At 43.8% G+C, this 19,895-nt stretch overlaps 1 long non-coding RNA gene and 1 pseudogene across 2 annotated transcripts in view; one reads left to right on the forward strand and one right to left on the reverse strand.

The window, feature by feature from the left end:
* The first annotated feature begins 3,170 nt into the window (after positions 1-3,170).
* On the forward strand, positions 3,171-3,688 carry LOC110128308 (ribonuclease H2 subunit C-like; annotated as a pseudogene).
* Positions 3,689-18,094: 14,406 nt separating this feature from the next.
* Positions 18,095-19,895, reverse strand: part of LOC110128309 (uncharacterized) — a 66,604-nt gene continuing 64,803 nt past the window's right edge. For both annotated transcript variants that reach the window (XR_002311118.2, XR_011491406.1), the window contains exon 3: positions 18,095-18,444. This is a non-coding gene — a long non-coding RNA (uncharacterized lncRNA). The remainder of the gene's footprint in view (positions 18,445-19,895) is intronic.

The following is a 19,895-nucleotide window of genomic DNA, read 5'->3' on the forward strand; positions in this document are numbered from 1 at the left end:
TGAACCCACATCTCCTGCATTAGCAGGCAGATTCTTTACCTGTTGCGCCATCAGGGAAGCCAGTATAAAACTTAGCCTTCAGAAAATGTTTGCTGAATGAAGTAACCCATGAATGACAATGACTAACATTTACAGCCCCCTTACTAAGCACTGTACCCATACTACCTGGCTCAGGTATCACAAGACTCTTCCAGATTCACCTCAGCACCTCCCTGAAACCCTATATAAAACACCTTCTGGAATTTCCCTGGCAGTCCAGTGGTTAAGACTCTTTACTTCCAATGCAGGGGATAGGGTTCGATCCCTGGTCAGGGAACTAAGATCCTGCATGCCATAAAGCCAAAAAAAGAAAAAAATCAACTGTCTAAAATAAAATACAGCCTCCACCCCACCCACTGCATTATTCTTTCTCACCTCTTTGTCTAGCTTTCATACCTTTAATCCTGTTTATTGTTTAATTTGCTTTCCTGACTTTATTTAGCTGATGCCCTCACCCAAATGGAAGTCCCATGAGGACGGAGAACAGGGTTGCTTTGGCCACATCTGTCTCCTTGGTTCCTGACACAGAGAAGGTAACCAACACAGGTTTGCTCAACAAATGAATGCTCAACCTAGACGCGCTGCTATTCCCATCCCACGATGAGCTACAGCTGTTAATAGAACAGCAGGGACTTAGGAAGCAAGGTAACAGAATCCACAGGGAGCTGGACAGTGACTGATGCACAAAGGGGAGGAGGTGGGGAACAAGGAAGAGACAGCACACAGTTGCTGGCTTGACTGACTCTCAGGATGACGGTGGCATCAGCAGAGAAGCTCAGGACAAAAGTGCAGGGAGGTTTGCCTTGGGGCGGCTAGCCAGGAGGTGAAAGCCCAGAGACAGGAACTGAGGCCTCCCATGTCCAGAGCGGAGTCCCCGGTACCCCGGGGTTGGCACAGCCCCATGGATCTGTAATCTTGCCTACAGTCTGTCTGTCTGGGGCTTCCCAGGTGGTGCAGTCATAAAGAATCTGCCTGCCAATACAGGAGATGAAAGAGACGCGGGCTCGATCCTGGGTCAGGAAGATCCCCTGGAGAAGGAAATGGCTACCCACTCCAGTATTCTTGCCTGGAGAATTCCACGGACAGAGGAGCCTGGCGGGCTACAGTCAGTCCATGGGGTCACAAAGAGTCAGACACAACTGAAGTAACTGACCACACAGTCTGTCTCCCCCACTAGATCTTAGGCACCCATCTTTCAGAACCGCATTTTGAGACTCCAGTCACCCCTGAAAATATCTCAGTGTTTTGTGTGGTGACCTTTTGTGTCTGCAGAGGAGGCTATATGGCAGTTTCTGAGTGGACAAGAGCACAGATAGAGCCAAAGTGCCTGGCTGTCTGGCCCTGAGAAAATTAACCAACCTCTCTGTTTCTTAGTTTCCTCCTCTCTAAATTAGGGATTATGATAGCACGTGCCTCCTCATGGAGTTTTTCCGAGGATTAACTGAATTAATATACATAAGTGCTATCTGTGGGTTGACCATTAATATCATTTCTGCTGTTAAATATGATGCATTACAAAGAGCCATCTGTAGCTATGTGGCCTTGGGGACATCTCTTAACCTCTCTGAGCATCAGGATCCCCTCTGGTAAAATGGAGATGATGATGCTATCTCACTGTAGTGGGTTGAATCATGGCCCCAAAACATAAAACCTTATTTGGAAAAAAAAGATCTTTGCAAATGCAGTTATATAAAGGATCTCAGGATGAGATAATCCCGGATTAACTAGGCAGATCATAAATCAAATGCAAGTGTCCTTTAAGAGAAAGGGTGAGGGAGATTTGCGGCACAGAGACAAAGATGAAGGCAGAGACTGGAGTTACGCAGCCCACAAGCCATGGAACGCCCGAAGCCATCAGAAACGGGAAGAGTCCTTCCTCATTTAAAGCCTCTAGAAGGGGAGCAACCCTGCCAATACCCTGATTTTGGACTTCTGGACTCCAGAACTTGAGATAATACATTCCTATTGTTTCAGACCATGGGATTCTTACAGCACCCACAGAAAAGCAGTAACTCCTTCATAGGATTCCTGCAAGAATTAGAAGAGATAACACTCATAAGGGCTTCCCTGGTGGCGCTAGGGGTAAAGAATCTGCATGCCAATGCAGGAGATGCAGGTTCGATCACTGGGTAGGGAAGATCCTCTGGAGGAAATAGTAACCCACTCAAGTATTCTTGCCTGGAGAATCAGACAGAGGAAGCCCGGCAGGCTACAGTCCATGGGGTTGCAAAAGAGTCGAACAGGACTTAGCGACTAAACAGCAACAACATTGTTATAATTTACCTCCCTTCTCTGGACCTTTGTCTCCCCACCTGCAAAATCAGAATTTAAATGCAATAAAGGTATTCAAGTTTTTGCTACCTTCTGCCAGTTCCTTCACCCATCAGCTCCCTCACAAGGCCAGTTGGGACCATGTTATAATAATTCCTTTTCTCTCTCTTTCTACCTCTGCCCATCATCTCAAAGATCCATGATGGACGATGTCCCCAGTGGACAGTCTTCATATCTCTATGTCCATCATGGAGGATGGTGAGCATTTGCCCTTATCCCCATCTTCAAACTGGAGGCGATGATGAGATCTCAGAATCCTGAGCAGTCATCCCCCAGATCTTCCAGTCTGAAAGAAGACCCTGGGCAAACTACTCAACCCCACTAGGACATGACTGCCCAAATTATATTTTAGGAATGATAATATCCTTCTCCTTCTTAGGGCTTGATGAGGAGGAAGCACCTAAGGTGACCATATAAATATTGAAAGCAAAAATAGTAACCGTGTATGGTAGAGGTAATAACACAGAGAGAAGTAAAAGTGTGCAGTGACATTAAGAATGTCAATGCCATTTGAAATTTAAATGTACAGTGACACTGTAAATGACGATGATAGCAGAAAGGATGGGAGGAAGGAGATGGTGATGCTTCATGGGTGTACTGGATGGGAAATCTGTCCCCAGACTATGCTAAGGGGCTCCCTAACGACTCTCCCTGGCTCCATTCTCTCCTCTTGCCACTCTTGCCCTGCCACCAGGAGTCAGGATTGGAGCGACACTCCTAGCAGAAATGGGGGAACAATAGATCCATTTATCCTTCAAAAAAATAAATCTGGCCTGCGAGCTACGGAGTCGTGACGGACTATGGAGAGCAGCGACGAGGAAGCCATCGACAAGCGCCGCGTCCACCTGTGCCCTGATACCCTGGCTGATCCTGCCCTCGTCTCCCTGCACCTTCTGCCCTGCAAGGTCCAGGTTAACCCGCCCACCTCTGCGGGGCACTTCTTCGGCCCAGCCATCTGCCAGGGTCCCAACGCGCTGGAAGCGTCGTTTCAGGGCTGCAGTCGACGTGGCGAGGAGGTGATGTGATGCTGCCCGGCTTCGTGGGATACATGATGACAGAAGAGAAGGCAGAGGTGTTGGGGATGCAGGATGACCACGAGCAAGAGGAGCAGGAACTGGTGGAAACCCCAGAGGCGCTGAGGCGGGACGGGACTTCGACCGCTTGATCCGGACTTCAACCGCTTGATCAGAGCCACAGCCAATTCAACTTCACCCTGTGGGGCCTGGAATCTATACCTGGTCTGGAAGCCAAAGTGTGTGGGGCCCTAACCTGGCGCACCCTCACTGCAGGGATTCATGCACAGGTACCCGAAGACTGAGAACCAGAGCTTGAAATTGAAAGCCACCAATCCCTTCACCCCAATAAACCCCTTCTTCAGTATGGAGCCAGAGTTCCTCAGGCAATAAAGGAGCTCTTCACAGAAAAATCAATCAATTAATCAGTCAATCTGACCGGATCACTCATTTCAGTTCAGTTCAATCGCTCAGTCCTGTCTGACTCTTTGCCACCCCATAAACCACAGCAGGCCAGGCCTCCCTGTCCATCATCAACTCCCTGAGTCCACCCAAACCCATGTCCATTGAGTAGGTGATGCCATCCAACTATCTCATCCTCTGTCATCCCCTTCTCCTCCTGCCCTCAATCTTTCCCAGGATCAGGGTCTTTTCAAATGAGTCAGTTCTTCTCATCAGGTGGCCAAAGTATTGGAGTTTCAGCTTCAGCATCAGTCCTTCCAATGAATATTCAGGGATGATTTTAAATCTCTTGCATTGTTAGGAAGAAAGTCAAACTCCATTTCCATACCCATAAGGTCCTTTGTATGTGTAAGAGTAAACAGCCTCTACTTGTTTAGGTAAAAACAACAGGATAGCGGAGCACCCACCCAAGAGGCACTCAGCCAGTGCTAGCTCCCTTGATGCCCCACACTTCCTGTTCTCTTCAACTGGGCGGAAAGAGAACTCTCTCATTTGCCTATTAACAAACAGTGTTTAGCTTTTAGCTGCAGTTGACTAAATAGACCTCAGATTGTTGGCCACTGGTTCCCCATCCTATGGCCTATGGGGACACAGTGACCTGCTCATTCACTCTAAGGGCTCAGTCCCAGCAAATGTGGTCAAAGTCTTAGATTCTCAGAAATTTTCAAGGAAATATTTTTGCCTCAAAATTGCTTCCATCTTTTCACCTAGAATGTTGATTTATTTTATTATTCAGTGACTGAAAATTCATGAAATTTTGTGGTTAGAGTAAAAATGTCACACACAGTTCCATATGTCCATGCAATGGGGCTGAGAAAATCTGACAATGAAAACCACCATTTCTTCCCCCAGAGTTTAAGGGCCTCCAGTTTTTTTTTTTTTTTTTTTTTTTGCTTATAATATTTATCCCCTTAATCAGCAACATTGCTTTAAAAAATTATAATTAGATACAAGACTCTATAAAGATAATAGTCAAAGCATTGTATTTCTTAAATTAGCTTCAAAATTCAAATTCTTAAATGCAAATGTAATATGAGAAACCGGTTGTTCCAAATCAGAAAGGCAACATGGAGAAATGGAAACAATGGTGGGTCCCATGAGGGCACAGGACTTCAGACAGATCACTTAACAACAAAGTCCTGGCCTGTAAAGTGGATGAATCTCATCTGCTCAACACTCCTGAGAAGACTGTGATATTAAGTAGAAAAGCTGACCATGCTCTAATGGCCAGGGATAAAGACTCTCCCACAGTCTTCATCTCTCTTGGCTCAAGGCCCGTTTGGCCTGGGGAAACAAGAGTAAAGAGATAATTAGAGAAAGTCACTGAACACATGTGTGTAAGCAGTATCCAGATCAAGAAACAGGATATGATAGTACCCCAGAAGGCCCCTACACACCTCCTTCCAGTCATTAGATCTCTGGGCACAACCACTATCCTGACTTCCAACACCTTATATTAGTTGGACCCGTTTATGATGTTTGTGTGCATGGAACTAGACAGTTGAACTCTTTGGCATGGCTTCTGCTCAACACTAAGTTTGTGAAATTCACTCACATTGTTATGTGTTGTTATAATTTGCTTAATATTTGTTCCCTACAGTATTCAACTACATGACAATATCACATTCATGTGTCTGTTTTACTCTTAATGAGCATTTGGGGCTATTATGGACATTCGTGTGCTTATCTTTTGGCAAATATATGTGTGCCTATCTGTTGAGTGTATATCTAGGAATGAAATCACTGGGTCATGGGGTGTATGTAAGTTCAACTTTAGCAATACAGCCAATTAGTTTCCCAATTATTGTATTCATACCAATCTCTCCCCCCATCAGCAGTATGTGAGAGTTCCAGTTGCTCCACATCTCAACAGTTGATATTGTCTGTCTTTTTAATTTTAGCCATTTTGGTGGGTTGGAAGTGGTATCATATTGCAGAATGATATTTTTAAGGTGTAAACTGGATTATGTTACTCCACCAATAGTTTCGCTTTGCATGCAGAATAAAACCTAACTCATCAGCTGGACCTATAAGGCCTTGGTTACCTCTGGCTTTCTCACTGACCTCTCCCTCTACTCACTGTTCCTCCACCCCACCAGATTCTTTCTAGTCTTCAGATATGCCACGTTCATTCCCAACTCAGTTTCTTTATATATTCTGTTTCTTCTGTCTAGAATGTTTTCTTTCAAATCAAACCATAAATGACTCTGCCTGGCTCATTCATACATTCAACAAATATTATCGAGTGATTATCAGATTCCTTCTGAAATGTCACCTCCCTCCAAGGATCACCTCCCTGATCACCATCAAGTAAGTCAAGATTACTCCACACCCCGACCACCACCCCAGGTTCACTCTCTAGACCCTTATAGCTAAGTCACTTCAGTCGTGTCCGACTCTTTGTGACCCTGTAGACCATAGCCTGCCAGGCTCCTCTGTCCCTGTGATTTTCCAGGCGAGAATACTGGTATGGGTTGCCATGCCCTCCTCCAGGGTATCTTCCCTATCCAGGGATTGAATATATGATTCTTATGTCTCCTGCATTGGCGGGCAAGTTCTTTACTACTAGCGCCACTTGGGACCTTATCTTGCTTCATTTTCCTTGCAGCACTTATCACTACCTCCCATTTCCTCTTTTAAGATTTTGGCCTTATCACATGAGAATGTAAACTAAGAGCAGATACAGTCAGTGTATCCTCAACTACAATAGTGTACACAGTAGGTATACAATAAATATTTATTGGATGAATAGAGAATAAAAGGGAAGGAATTCAGATAGCCTTCTCAAGGATAACAGAATACTAAAGCTAATGAAGTCTCTCCTATGTTTTTCTGTCTTGCTTCCCACCATCATCCCACCTGACTGACAAAAATGAAGCTCAGAAAGATAAAGTGAATTGGCCAAGTCAGTAGCAAAAATGGAGTTTGAATCCAAACTCATGATTTCAAGTTCTAGTACACGATTCTGCCTATAAAAACAGGGGACAAAGTCTGATCCCATTTAAATGAGTCTCTAATTATTGAATGCTGGACATTAGGAACTGATTCAACCTGGAGAAGTCCTCTCTCGTACCATAAAGGTAGATAACACATCAAGAGAATATGACACAGGAATCACTTCTGGTTTTTCCCCAAATCATCCTTGGGATGATTTGGGAATCATCATCATTCCTTGGTTCAAAGGAAGAGGATAGTATTGGGAGGATAAATGTAGATGAGGATAGCTCTGAGCCTCCCATTCTCTCAAGAAAGGAACATAAACCATCTTGGCAAGAGCAATTTTACTGGGCTCCAGGGGCCTGAGATCTACCAGGAGATCATGCCCTACCAGGTGAGGGCCCTGCCTCACATGCTTAGTTTGGGTGAGAATTAGTGTGTACCACAATGTGATCCTCCATGGCCACTTGCATAATTGGATATGTAATCAGTACCTTCAAGAACTTAAGCCAAAAACACTCCTGACACCACTTCGATCTTGCTGAATCACCTCCAAACCCCATGACTGGATGATTCACTGGTCTCCTCTGGGATCATGACTATCAGGTGCTGACCCAGAAATGAGAACTAAAGTCATAAGGAGAAAGATCCACTAGCTGGAACTCTGGTTTTTCCAGTGCTTCAACCTACTACTCCCTGAATCTCCAAGCAGTGATGGAGACCATGTTGGTCTCATCCTTATAATCTAAATAAGTAGAAAAAGATAACCAGAGACCAAGTAGATAGGATAGAGAGCTAACATTTGGGAAAAAGTCAACTTGGGATGAGAAAAAACATACAAATCAACAACCTTCTATCACAATTCCAAAATCCAAAAATCTATGCAAACCTAAGTGTTGTCTTTTGTTGCTTCTTTGTTTTGTATATTTGCAGCAAATTCATCTGGCAGCAAATCATGACAACAAAAACTGACAAGAGACTATTTTTAGGAGCTGAATCTATACTGAGTTCCAATGCCTGTGTTCATGACTGATCCAGGGGTTGACAACTGACCCAAGCAGGGTACAGCAGAAAGTCTTCAAAGATGGCCACCATCTATTCCTTTCCTCCATCTGTGAATTTGCTACTCTTCAGAGTAGCAAAGAAGTCTATTTGCTTCTCTAGTAGCAGAGAAGTCTATTTTCACCTATGCTTGAATCTGGGTTGATCTTAGAGAATTTTTTGACCAAAGGTTATGGCAGAAATGATGCTATCTGACATCAATGTCTAAGTCAGAAGAGGCTTTGCAGCTTCAATCTTAGTCCTTGGAACATTTGCTCTTGGAACTCCGCTGCTACACTGTAGGGATGTCAAGCAGACCCATAAAGAGGCTCACATGGGGACAAAGAGGTCTCCCCATTGATGGGCTGACTGAGCCCCCAGCTGACAATCAGGAACCACCTACTAGCCATGTGAATGCACCATCTTGGAAGTGGATCTTTCAGCAGCACCAGCTGTTGCTGCATGAGCTACACATCTGAGCCCTGCCCAAATTCCTGACCTGTAAATCATGAGATGAAACAAAATCATTGTCTGAAGTCACTACATTTTGTGATAGTTTGTTGTTCAGCAACAAGATCACTCAAACGTGAAGCTAACCTACATTCTCTCTCTCTCTCTCTCTCTCTCTCTCTCTCTCTCTCTCTCCCCCCCAAGAATTTGAAATTTCAGTTGGGGTTAAACAGATATTGGAAGTTTTAGGAGCTGAGTCTCATTAAAAGCAACCCTTGGTGTGCATTAGAATCACATGGAAAAACTGTGTGAAATGTATAAAGTTCTAGGCTACCACCCTTCCCCCAAATTTCTGACCCAGTCAGATTGGGTAGAACTTAAGAATATTTTCAGCAAACATTTTAAGCAAGCATCCCAGCTGATTCTGATATCGTGGACTAAAAGTATGATTTGGATAAACAACTTAGGGAACCGCCACACACACACACATCCACTTAGACTTTCCCCCCACCCTGTGTCCCCAGACTGGCCTTGATTTGAGCCCCTGAAGTCCAGTGTTGGTTATTTGTAGCCTAAAAATGGGTTGGATTTCAAGGTCATGGGTATTGACAAACGCCTCTGTCAATTTAAAAAAAAAAACTCAGTAGAGGAGATGGTGGTGCTTGAATCCTCATTAACCCACAGTTCTCTCTAAATTGAATTTGAAGACTTAATCATCTTCCTAATTTTAGAATCCTAAAATATCTAGGATTGTGAGATTAAAGGCCTCTTTAAACTGCAATGTGAAATGCTATATATATTTTTTTTTCTCCAAAAGGCAGATCTCATCAGCCACCTTGGGGATTCTTCTGGATTATATCACAGACAACAGGGTTCTCTCAGTAAGACAGGCCGGCTGTGACGGCCATTATCTGCAGACAGAATTTTCAAAGGGCTGGTCAATGTGCGTGAACTCTGGCTGAGGCAATTGCTTTGGGGAAAGATTTTCTTTGAGGAGTTCAGATAGGAGAGACGATTTACAGGCACTGGACTCCCACAGTCCTGCTCTAGTCAGACATGAATCGGGTCAAGGTCTGTGCGTTCTTTCCTGCTTGAAGGTTTATTTGGGAACAAGAAAGAGAAAAAAGAATCTCTGTGAGTTAAATTCGTGGACTGTTTGCCTTTTCCCACAGCCAGTCCAAAGAAGCAAATACTATGTAAATGGACATTTGATAAGTCTCAAAGTGACAAGCCTGGAGTTTTCACATATGGGGTCAATGTTAGCAAACTTGGAAAGCAGGTGACATTTACTTCAGCAACCTTCTCCCAACTCTCTGTCTGGTATTACCTATCCTTGCCTATCCTTTGTCTTCACATTGCCCTTCTGTTCCTCAGCGGTTCCTCACGGTTAGGTTCCCCACCTAGAAGTAACTTCTTTAGGAAATAACTGGAGCTCCAGCACTGTCTTTCTTTCCCTTCTTCCATCAGCCCACCTCCTCCATCAAAACATAACGTCCCCATATCCATGCCCTCTGGACCCTTCCCATGCCTCACCAATCTGACGATTCATCCTTTTGGCAGCTCTAATAGAAGAGAATTTTTTATTTTTATCCTTTACATTTTGGTTTTGCAATTTATAGGGACCTCAAAAAAGCAATCCCTTGGGAGTAAGCTAACAGTTAAAGCTTCAGGCTCACTGCAGTGAGATGATAGGGTGACATGTATACAGTGCTGATTCTATACATAAAATAGATACCTAATAAGAACCTACTATATAACAGAGGGAACTCCACTCAATGCTCTGTGGTGACTTCAATGGGAAGTAAATCCAAAAAAAGCAAGAATGTATGTAAACATATAGCTGATTCACTTTGCTGTCAGCAGAAACTAACACAACATTGTAAAGCAACTATACTCCAATAAAAACTAATCAAAAAGAAGATATGGGGACTTCTCTGCTGGCCCAGTGGTTAAGACTCTGAGCTCCCAATGCAGGGGGCCCAGGTTCACCCCTGGTCAGGGAACTAGATCCCACATGCTGCAACTAAGACCTGGTGCAGCCAAATAAATGAATAAATAAAAAAAGAAAAAAGAAGATATGGCACAATATAGAAGATATAAAGAAGACACACACACACAGTGGAATACCACTCAGCAATTAAAAAGAATGGAATTTTGCCATGTACAGCAGCATGGATGGACTCGGAGGGTTTTACACTGAGTGAAATAAGTCAGACAGAGAAGGACAGATACTTCTCTTTGTATGACATCACTTATCTGTGAAATCTAGGAAATACAACAAACTAGTGAATCTAACAAAAAAGAGGCAAACTCACATATATATTGGACAAACTAGTGGTTACCAGTAGGGAAAGGGGAGGGAGAAGGGGAAAGATAGGAGCAGGGGAATAAGAGGTACAAATTATTGAATATAAAATAAGCTACAAGGATACATTGTATAACATGGGAACTATAGCCAGTATTTTATAATAACTATAAATGGAATATAACCTTTAAACTTTTGAATCATTATATTGTATGCCTATAACATATAATATTTACAACAACTATATATGTGTCAATTTTTTTTTAAGACTTTGAAGGGAAAAAAAGGCAATGGGCAATGTATGATTCTTTCTCTGTACTAAGCCAGCTCAGAGGCTCAAGGAATTGCAGGGTCCTGGGTACTGAAGAAAGGAGAGTTCATTCTTAATGAGGGTGTAACTGAATATGTCCAGATTTTTGGACCTTTCCTGTAACTTAGAATCTATTTACTCTTCCCTATGCAAATTAACAAAACTTCTTTTTTTAATCTGGAAAATAAAACCCACTCAAATATTAAATTTAAAGAAATGGAAACCTGAGACTCACCTTCCCAAGGTTCTACTGGCTGATTCCATGGCATGTTTTTGTGGGTGGTTTACACTCAAGATACATCACCACCCTCAGCCCTGCATGGAAGAAAGGGGACACTGATCAGTCCCTCTGACCAAAGTTAATTTTCTAACTTGTCTACATTAGACCCCAACATTTCCTTCATGACTCTTTTCACGTTAAAAAAAAAAAATCCAGACAAGAAATCAGACCTGACTTCTAACCCAGGTTCTGCTGCTCACTATGGGGTTTTGAACTTAACAGAAAATGAAGAATTCAAAACTTAGAAATTCTCTTTACCTTAAAATATCTAGGATTCCAAGATTGAAGGTCTCTGTTTAAAATATGAATTAATTCCCTGAAAAGACAGACACATTCATTGTCTATTACCTACTGCCTCTTACAGGTTTCCATGGGGGCTCAGACAGTGAAGAATCCACCTACAGCGCAGGAGACCCAGTTCACTCCCTGGGTCAGGAAGATCCCCTGAAGAAGGGATTAGCTACCCACTCCAGTATTCTGGCCTGGAGAATTTCACAGGCAGAGGAGTCTATAGAACAGCTAATATTTGCCCATTTCACTGCTGTGGAACCCAAGGTTAAGTAATGTGCCCAAGGACATATGGTTAGATAGCAAAAATTGGAGCCAGACAATCGGACACCAAAAACCATGATCCTAACCAGTGTACAAAGCAAACTTATCTTAGTCCAGTCTCCCATAAATAAAAGCCTGTTACTGCTCAGTGTATTAAGATGGATAAAGCTAAAGGGGATTTGAGCTACGATCCAGGCTGTTGACAGATCCAGAGATCACTCTCTGACAGCAGCTCGGAGTGACAGAGGGGTGAATGTTTTTGGAGTGACAGTCCTGTTCCCAAAGCTTTTCAGGCCCCCAAACAAAACCTTCTCTGTGTCCCTGATGTTCTTAAAAAGCACAGCAGACCAATTTCAACCATCCCGGACAAATGGCGGCCACCATTCCCCAGCCTGCTGGAAAATGCTTCTGGCACTTTTCTGAGATGGGAAACTGGAATGAAAAGGAGGCAGGGGGGAGAGGTGAGGAGTGGAAAAAAACAAAACAAAAACTAGTGTCCACGTCTGTAAAACGCAGAGAGAATGAGAGAACATATTTTCACAAATGGAACCAAAACACGTTTCACAAACAGCCTGACGAAGGATTAGCTGCTAAAGGCCACAACCACGGGTACCACTCTCTGTTTACAAAGCTTCTCCTCCACCCTGCCTGGAGACGTGACTTTCCGTGTCCTCACTGAAGGGCTGGTTATCTGGTTACCTGAGCTGCATCAACCCAAACAATTTTCAGAGTCTCTAGGACCGGAGTCAAGGAACAAGGCCCGGAGCCAGGCTGTTGACACAGGTTCACTGTCAGCTGAGCTACGTGTGTCTTCAAGAGTTTTCTGTACGCTTCAGAAAAGTCAGTGTCATGAAAGGTTAAAAAAAGAGCTGAGGAACTGCTCCTAATTAGAGGAGATGAAAGAGGCAGCATGACAACTAAATGCAACAAATGATCCTCCAATGCATTTTGGACCAGAGTAGGGGGAGCGGTGGATATTACCATAAAGGATATAATTAGGCCAACTGACAACATTTGAATATGGAGTGTGAGTTAGCTAACAGTGTTTTACCCTAAAGTTAAATCTGATAAGGCCAGATACTGTTAAAAAAAATTTTTTTTTGACCCACAACTTGTAGCCACTTGCCCAGAAAACCAACCCCTCATCTACAATAAACAGCCCAGGCAGCAGCCTGCTATAAGTCAGACTTGCAGAAAGCTAGATTGCTGTCTTTAGTGACAATGCAGGAAGCTAAACAATAATTCAGTAACAATTGGTCCCAAATGACCAGGACTTGATTAATAAGGGACAACTTTCCTAATGCTTGTTCCTGCTCCCAACTTAGGATCAACTAGAGAAATTCAATCGTGCACCCCTAACCAATCATGTGGACCCCCCACTTCTAGTTAGCCCACTTCCAGCATCCCCTTGCCAACAGCCTCCAATCAGGGTACACTTGAAGCCTTCCTCTTTCCCCACTATAAAGCTTTCCCACTCCTCTGCCTGCCTTTGCACCTCTGCCAAAATTCAAGTGATGTTAACCAACTCTCTTGCTATAGTAAGCTCAGCATAAATAGCCTTTGATTTTTTTTCATTTCGTGGGTCTTTATTTCCACAGTTCTGCAATTACATGAGAGAATGTCCTTATTCATGGGAAATATCAATGAAGAGTTAAGGAGTAAAAGGTTTTCTGAATGATTCAGAAAAATTCATATACATCTAGAGAGAGGGAGTGATAAAGCAAATGTGGTTGCAAATTAACAATTAGTGAATCTGGATGAATGGTGAGAAACTTCTTTGTAATCTCCTTGCAACTCTTTTCTAAGTTTGTAATTATCTCCAAATAAAAGAATTTTTTTGAAGTGTCCCCAGCTAATTGCTTATACTGAGCAGACAGACCACACCTGTTCAATAGATGATGGACTTGTGTCTTTTCTATGGTTCTCCCCTTCCAAAACCACACAGGCAGAAGCCAGAGGCTCTCTCAACACCACCCCTAAAGAGCAATCCCACCGTCCCCACACCCACACTTTCCTAACCCTCTCTGGCAGTTATCTGTTTGGATCGCTGGCTGTGTGGAGAACCAGAGTGATCTTGGAGTCCGTTCTTCCCTGGGCCATGGGGCACAGAAGCAGCAAGATGCTCTTCTCATTGTCAGCCCTCACAGACCCTGGGCCTCGTGATGCAAATGGCTCATGAACTAAGGATTACAAGGATGTTTGGAGATTGGCCATCAGTTTCTTAAAGTTAAACTGAGTTCTTGGAACTGGTTAAACTTAACTATTACATTCCAAAGCTGCTGTAGATGACTGTTTCCTCATCTTACCTTCTTCCTCTTCTTTCTTGCAACATATTGGGGCCCCCTCTTCTTTATTAGGGCTTCCCTGGTGGTTCAGATGGTAAAAAGGATCCGCCTGCAATGCAGGAGACCTGGGTTCCATCCCTGGATCTGGAAGATCCCCTGGAGGAGGGCATGGCAACCCACTCCAGTATTCTTGCTTAGAGAATCCCAGGGACAGAGGAGCCTGGTGGGCTACAGTCCAGAGGGTCACACTCTTATCCCTTCATACAGTGGTTCCTAACCTTGGCTACCAGTGGAATCATCTGAGGAGCTTTAAAACATACTGATGCTGGGTACTGTGTCCCAGACATTCTTATTCAATTGTTCCAAGATGCAGTCTGGGGCTTGGGGGTTTTGTTGTGTTTCTTTTGATTTTTAAGTTCCCGGGAAGATTCTAATGTCTCAGTCAAGATTGAGAACCACTGCCTTAATGCACAGTCAAATACATCTACAAAGCTCTTCTCTCCCAGACTTCCCAACCTTCTGATTACTCTGGGGTGATTTCTGATCATTTCCTCAGGCCTCACTGAAGTTCCCACATAGGGGGAATTTCCCTGAAATGGTTAGAATTCACTTGGCCTTTCTTTGAAAATCTTTCCACAACAATGAATTAAAGAAAGATGAGACACATGAAAACCTGCTCTGGTCAATAACAATCAAAAGGAACCATCATCATTTCCTATAAATAAACTCACCCCAGCATATATTTACAGGACAAAAACCCCAGCAGCGGAACAGCACACAGCACACGTCCCCTTGTGACTGCACAAACTGCTACAAAGCAGAAAACAACAGACTGTCCGTCCAGATGTAGATACAAGATACTGAAGATACGTGGGGCAGAGCGATGATGCAACTGCATCAGATTTACAGCAGCAGGTGCTGGCCTTGCCTAGCCGGCGTCTACATGGTCATCCGACCTCTCAGTCACAGGAAAGAGAGAACAAGAAGGTCCAGATCCAGGGAGTCCGTTGAAAGATCTGCAGCTTGGATTCAAAAGAGAGGAGTCTGGAAGTTGCTGGGAAAGTATGTACTCGTACAGTTTTCAGTCGAAATATTTGCAGAATTGTGAAGAGGGCTTCTAAAAATGAATTTCTCTAATTAAATGAGTCTCTTTAGGTAGGATATCCCAGTGGCACTAGTGGTAAAGAATCTCCCTGCCAATGCAGGAGACACAAGAGACATGGATTTGATCCCTGGGTCGGGAAGATCCCTTGGAGAAGGAAATGGCAACCCACTCCAGTATTCTTGACTGGACAATCCCATTGGCAGAGGAGCCTGGCAGGCTATAGTTCATATGGTTTGCAAAGAGTCGGACACAACTGAAGCGACTTAGCACGTGGGTGTGGCCCAGACACTGGTATTTTGGGCATTTCAGGGTTTTTTTTTTTTTTTTTTTTGGTTGTACTAAGAAACTTGCAGTCCGTTTGTGGGATTTTAGTTCCCCAACTAGGGATCGAACCCAAGCTCTCAGCAGTGAAAATGAGGAGTCCCAACTGCTGGACCACTAGAGAATTATCAGGCACTGATATTTTTAAAAGCTCCCCAGATAGTCTAGGGCACTGTCACTAGACTTCGAGTGTCACCTCCACAAGGAATCCTCTTGTCTCACCATCCAGGCAGGACCCTGGGTTCCCAGCCCCCTGAAGCAGGTTCTGCAGCCTCATCACTTCTCCTACGCCCAATCCCTTAGCACTGCCTTCTCTTCTCACACGCCTGCTCCTGTTACACACATGTACGCATAACACACACTCATAAACACACACTAACACAGACTCTCACACACAGGGACCTATAGAACAAATCTCTCAGCAAGTCCATGTGAGTCCTAAGAGGTTCTTGCATGTGAGTTGTTCTCTTTAACTACACTGTGAGTTTCTGGAAGTAACTGTGTCTTCCCACCCTTTGAGGGTCCCCACAGCATCTAGCAGAGTCCCAGGCTCCAGGAACTTTAAGTGCTGAAGGTCCAAAGGGCCCACTGGTCCCTTCAGCCAAAACTATCAGTGGACAATTCACCTCCCTGAGCCCAAGACTTGGTATCCTGAAGTAGAGTCACACGGCTACTGAATATTCCATACCATAGACTGGGTTTGTGTTTTGGCTGCAATACTTATGAACTTTGTGACCTTGAGCTCAACCTGTTCTCTAGGCCTCAGCTTCTATAGCAGCAAATGACAATAAGAATGGCAATCCACTCTTGGCTGGGAAATCCCATGGACAGAGGAGCCTGGTAGGCTACAGTCCATGAGGTCACAAAGAGTCAGACATGACTTAGCAACTAAACGACAATAATTTTTCAGAGTAGCTTTGGACTCACAGAAAAATTGATCAGAAAACATAGACAGTTCCCTCCCTCCTCTCCACAAACTCCCCCATTATGAATGTTTCCCAACATAGTACATTCATAATAATTAACTAATTTTTGATATATGATTATCACCCAAAGTTCATAAATCATATTACAGTCTGCTTTTGCTGTTACATATTACTACCCACATCATAACATTGTTAGGTAATACTACAAGCAAAGTACTTTGCAACTACATGCATGCTAAGCCGCTTCAGTCGTGTCCGACTCTTTGCAACCCCATGGACTATAATCCACCAGGCTCCTCTGTCCATGGGATTCTCCAGGCAAGAATAGTGGAGTGGGTTACTGTTTCTTTCTCCAGGGGAACTTCTTGATCCAGGGATCAAACCCACATCTCTTGTATCAGCAGGCGGGTTCTTTACCACCAGCACCACCAAAGGGTCTGGCAGATAGAAAACACTCAGTGAATGTTTTGAGGAATGATTTCAATAGTCACACCTACAGACCAAAGTTTGCTCTGAAATGATCCTCAAAACCCAACTTGAGTGTGTGTAGCATCTTCTCTAGACAGGGACAACAGCAAAAGTGGTCTCCAGATGGTATGGTGCCCACTGCCAGTGTCCTGTCTGGGTGACCCTGCAGCGTGGGCTCTGACTATTTTCAGTTTAAAACAGCCACCCAGGAAGTGTCGATCCATGGCTCATCTGTTTCATTCTTCCCCTGTAAGGAAGTACAGAGCAAGTGGCAAAAACGTTGAGATTAATCTTAGAAATTGGACCAGTCTCACAGATGCTGGGTTTCTCTGATGGCGAAGCAGGTAAAGAATCCTTCTGCAATGCAAGAGACACAAGAGATGCAGGTTCAGTTCCTGGGTTGGGAAGATTCCCTGGAGAAGAAAATGGCAACCCACTCCAGTATTCTTGCCTGGAAAATTCCATGGACAGAGGAGCCTGGTGGGCCACAGTCCATGGGGTCGCAAAGAGTTGGACACAACTGAGCAACAGAGCATGCACACAGGTACATATTACAATGAATATGTGCTATGAAGGGAATCATCCAGAATGAAGGAGGAAATGTGATGGTGCAGAAGGAAGAGGAAATAATTAGGAAGGCTAAGTGCTAGAGACGGTGGTGGGAGCTGGACTCAGGGTGTGTGATGGCAAGGCTGGGTCTTGCCAGGCAGCAAGGACCTCAGAGGGTTGAAGCATAGGGGAACAATTGTTGGGAGCTTTGTCGACTTGGCAGTGAAAGAAAGAGGAAGTTCTCCTCTAATTGTTTCTGTTTTCTCCATGAAAGCAAGGATGAGGGAGGAGATGGGAGAGATTGGAGGAGACAGGTGGTGAAAAGACCCTTTGGGAGAATGGGACAAAAATCGACCAGAGAAATAAAGTGGAAAGGCTGTGTGTGTCTGAGAGCCCTCTTAAAAATGATGGTCCCCAACTTGAAGTGAGGTTATTCAACATTGCTGAGTGCTTTTCTCCGGCTTTATTCAGCTTACTTGGTGTACAAGTCAAGAAGAGGAGGTGAGGTGGGCTTCTGCCATCTATCAAAGGGAGAGAGGGCAAGGGCTGATTGACACAGCGACCACGGATTTTAAGCTGAGCAAGAAAGTACACGCAAACAATAGCACATGTCACATTCACCATCACCACCATCTTCAACCGCCAGAGCAGTTGTTACTTTCACTTGTGTTTTAAAGCTACGAAATAGAACTTACTACAAGGCATAGCATTTTCCTTGCTTTTAAAACTTATTTTTTAATATCTATAAAGATACGAAAGTCCTTGGGAAAACTGGAGTTTTTTAATCTGTCATGACAGGCTCCCGGTTTTGTTTGATTGTTTGTTTGACAGAGTAGAGGTAAGACATAGGAAAGCCTGGGAACGACTTTTCATGCAGTCTTCACCCACGGAAGGGTCCGTTTCTGAGAAACCACGTGCTCTGCTGATGAACAACTCAGGTAGCGGTGGGAGGCAGACCTGGCCTCCAAGCCACTTTTCATCACTAGCTGACTCTAGCCAGGTTTCTTCACTTTTTCACCCCAGTCTTCTCAGTCATGTAATCAGGAAACAGTAGCATGTACCCCCTAGAACTGCAATAAGAAGTAGGTAAGAAAACCCATGTAAAGTGCCTAGCAAGGTGCCTGGTATATAACATTCAGTAAACATTCAGTAAAAGATAACCCTATTCCTCTATTAGATACTGACTTTCCCAGTCTCCCTTGTGCCTAAGAATGTCTATTTGACTTTGTAATGGCTTATGAGAGATTAAAAGAAGTCATCTGAGAGGCTTCTGAATTTTTTTTTTTTGGTTTCCTATAAAGGAGGCAGGCATGATCTAATACACATAAGTGTCCCCAACCTGCATATGCACACACACACAGACGCTTTCTTCCATTTTTCTTCCTTGAATTGAGATGAAATGCTTGGAGCTGTGGTAGCTATTTTGTGCCCATGAAGTGGTAAACATGAAGGCAACACTCAAAAGCTAAAGACAGAAAAGCTGAAATGAAGAGTTGACCCTAGATCTTTGGTAAGACCCTAGAGCTGATGAACCAACCCCAGAATGCTCTCCTCCAAAGTTCTTAAGTGAGATAATAAAAGCTTGAGTATTTAAGCCACTATTAATTAATTGCCACAGGACTTCCCTGGTGGTCCATGGCTCAGACTCTGAACTCCCAATGCAGGGGGAAAGGTTTCATCCCTGGTCAGGGACCTAGATCCCACATGCTGCAACTAAGAGTTTGCATGGTGCAACTAGGAGTTCACATGCCGCAACTAAAGATACCAAATGCAGTGACAAAGATCAAAGATCTCATGTGCTGCAACTAAGATCCAGCACAGCCAAATAAATAAATATTTTTTAAAAATTAAAAAATCAATTGTCACTCACAGCCCTAATTGATTCAATAATATTGTCTATTGGCATTTATTCCAATTTCCCATCATTGTTCCTTTTTTGACTTGGAGCAGGGAGTTACATCTCTGAGTACCAACCGGGCATTATGAGAGGCAGTACTTTAGACCAGGTCATCCACAGTAATGTTGAGCTCCCCTATTATTTTCCATAAAGTTCTCCTCTACAAAGGCTCCAGTGATAGCTTACAGTGAATGATGTCAGATTCATGATCTCCAAAGAAGATTTAGCTTCAGGACCAGGGACCAGGTTTGATCACTCAAGAGCTTTCATGTAGCAGAGTTTTATTAAAGTATAAAAGGGACAGAGAAAGCTTCTAACATAGACATCAGAAGGGGGACGGAGGGTGCCCCACTTGCTAGTCTTAGCAAGGCCTTATATACTTTTACCAGACCCACTCCCACAACATATATCTTAAGGTAACAGTATTCAGAAGGTTCTTGTTAAGGAGAAACATGTCCTTGAGCAAGTTACATTGTTATACTAAGACAAAGCAATGCAGAAAAAACATTTGTCCTTTTCTTCTCCTGGAGAGCCCCAGACCCCTGTCTCTTTCTCAAGTGCCCCAGACTCCTTATCAGACTATCTAAGGATGAGCTCTTTCACCAACACAACCAGTAAATGAGG

Source organism: Odocoileus virginianus, chromosome 15, assembly GCF_023699985.2.
Source record: "Odocoileus virginianus isolate 20LAN1187 ecotype Illinois chromosome 15, Ovbor_1.2, whole genome shotgun sequence".
In the NCBI taxonomy this organism is placed as follows: Eukaryota; Metazoa; Chordata; class Mammalia; order Artiodactyla; family Cervidae; genus Odocoileus; species Odocoileus virginianus.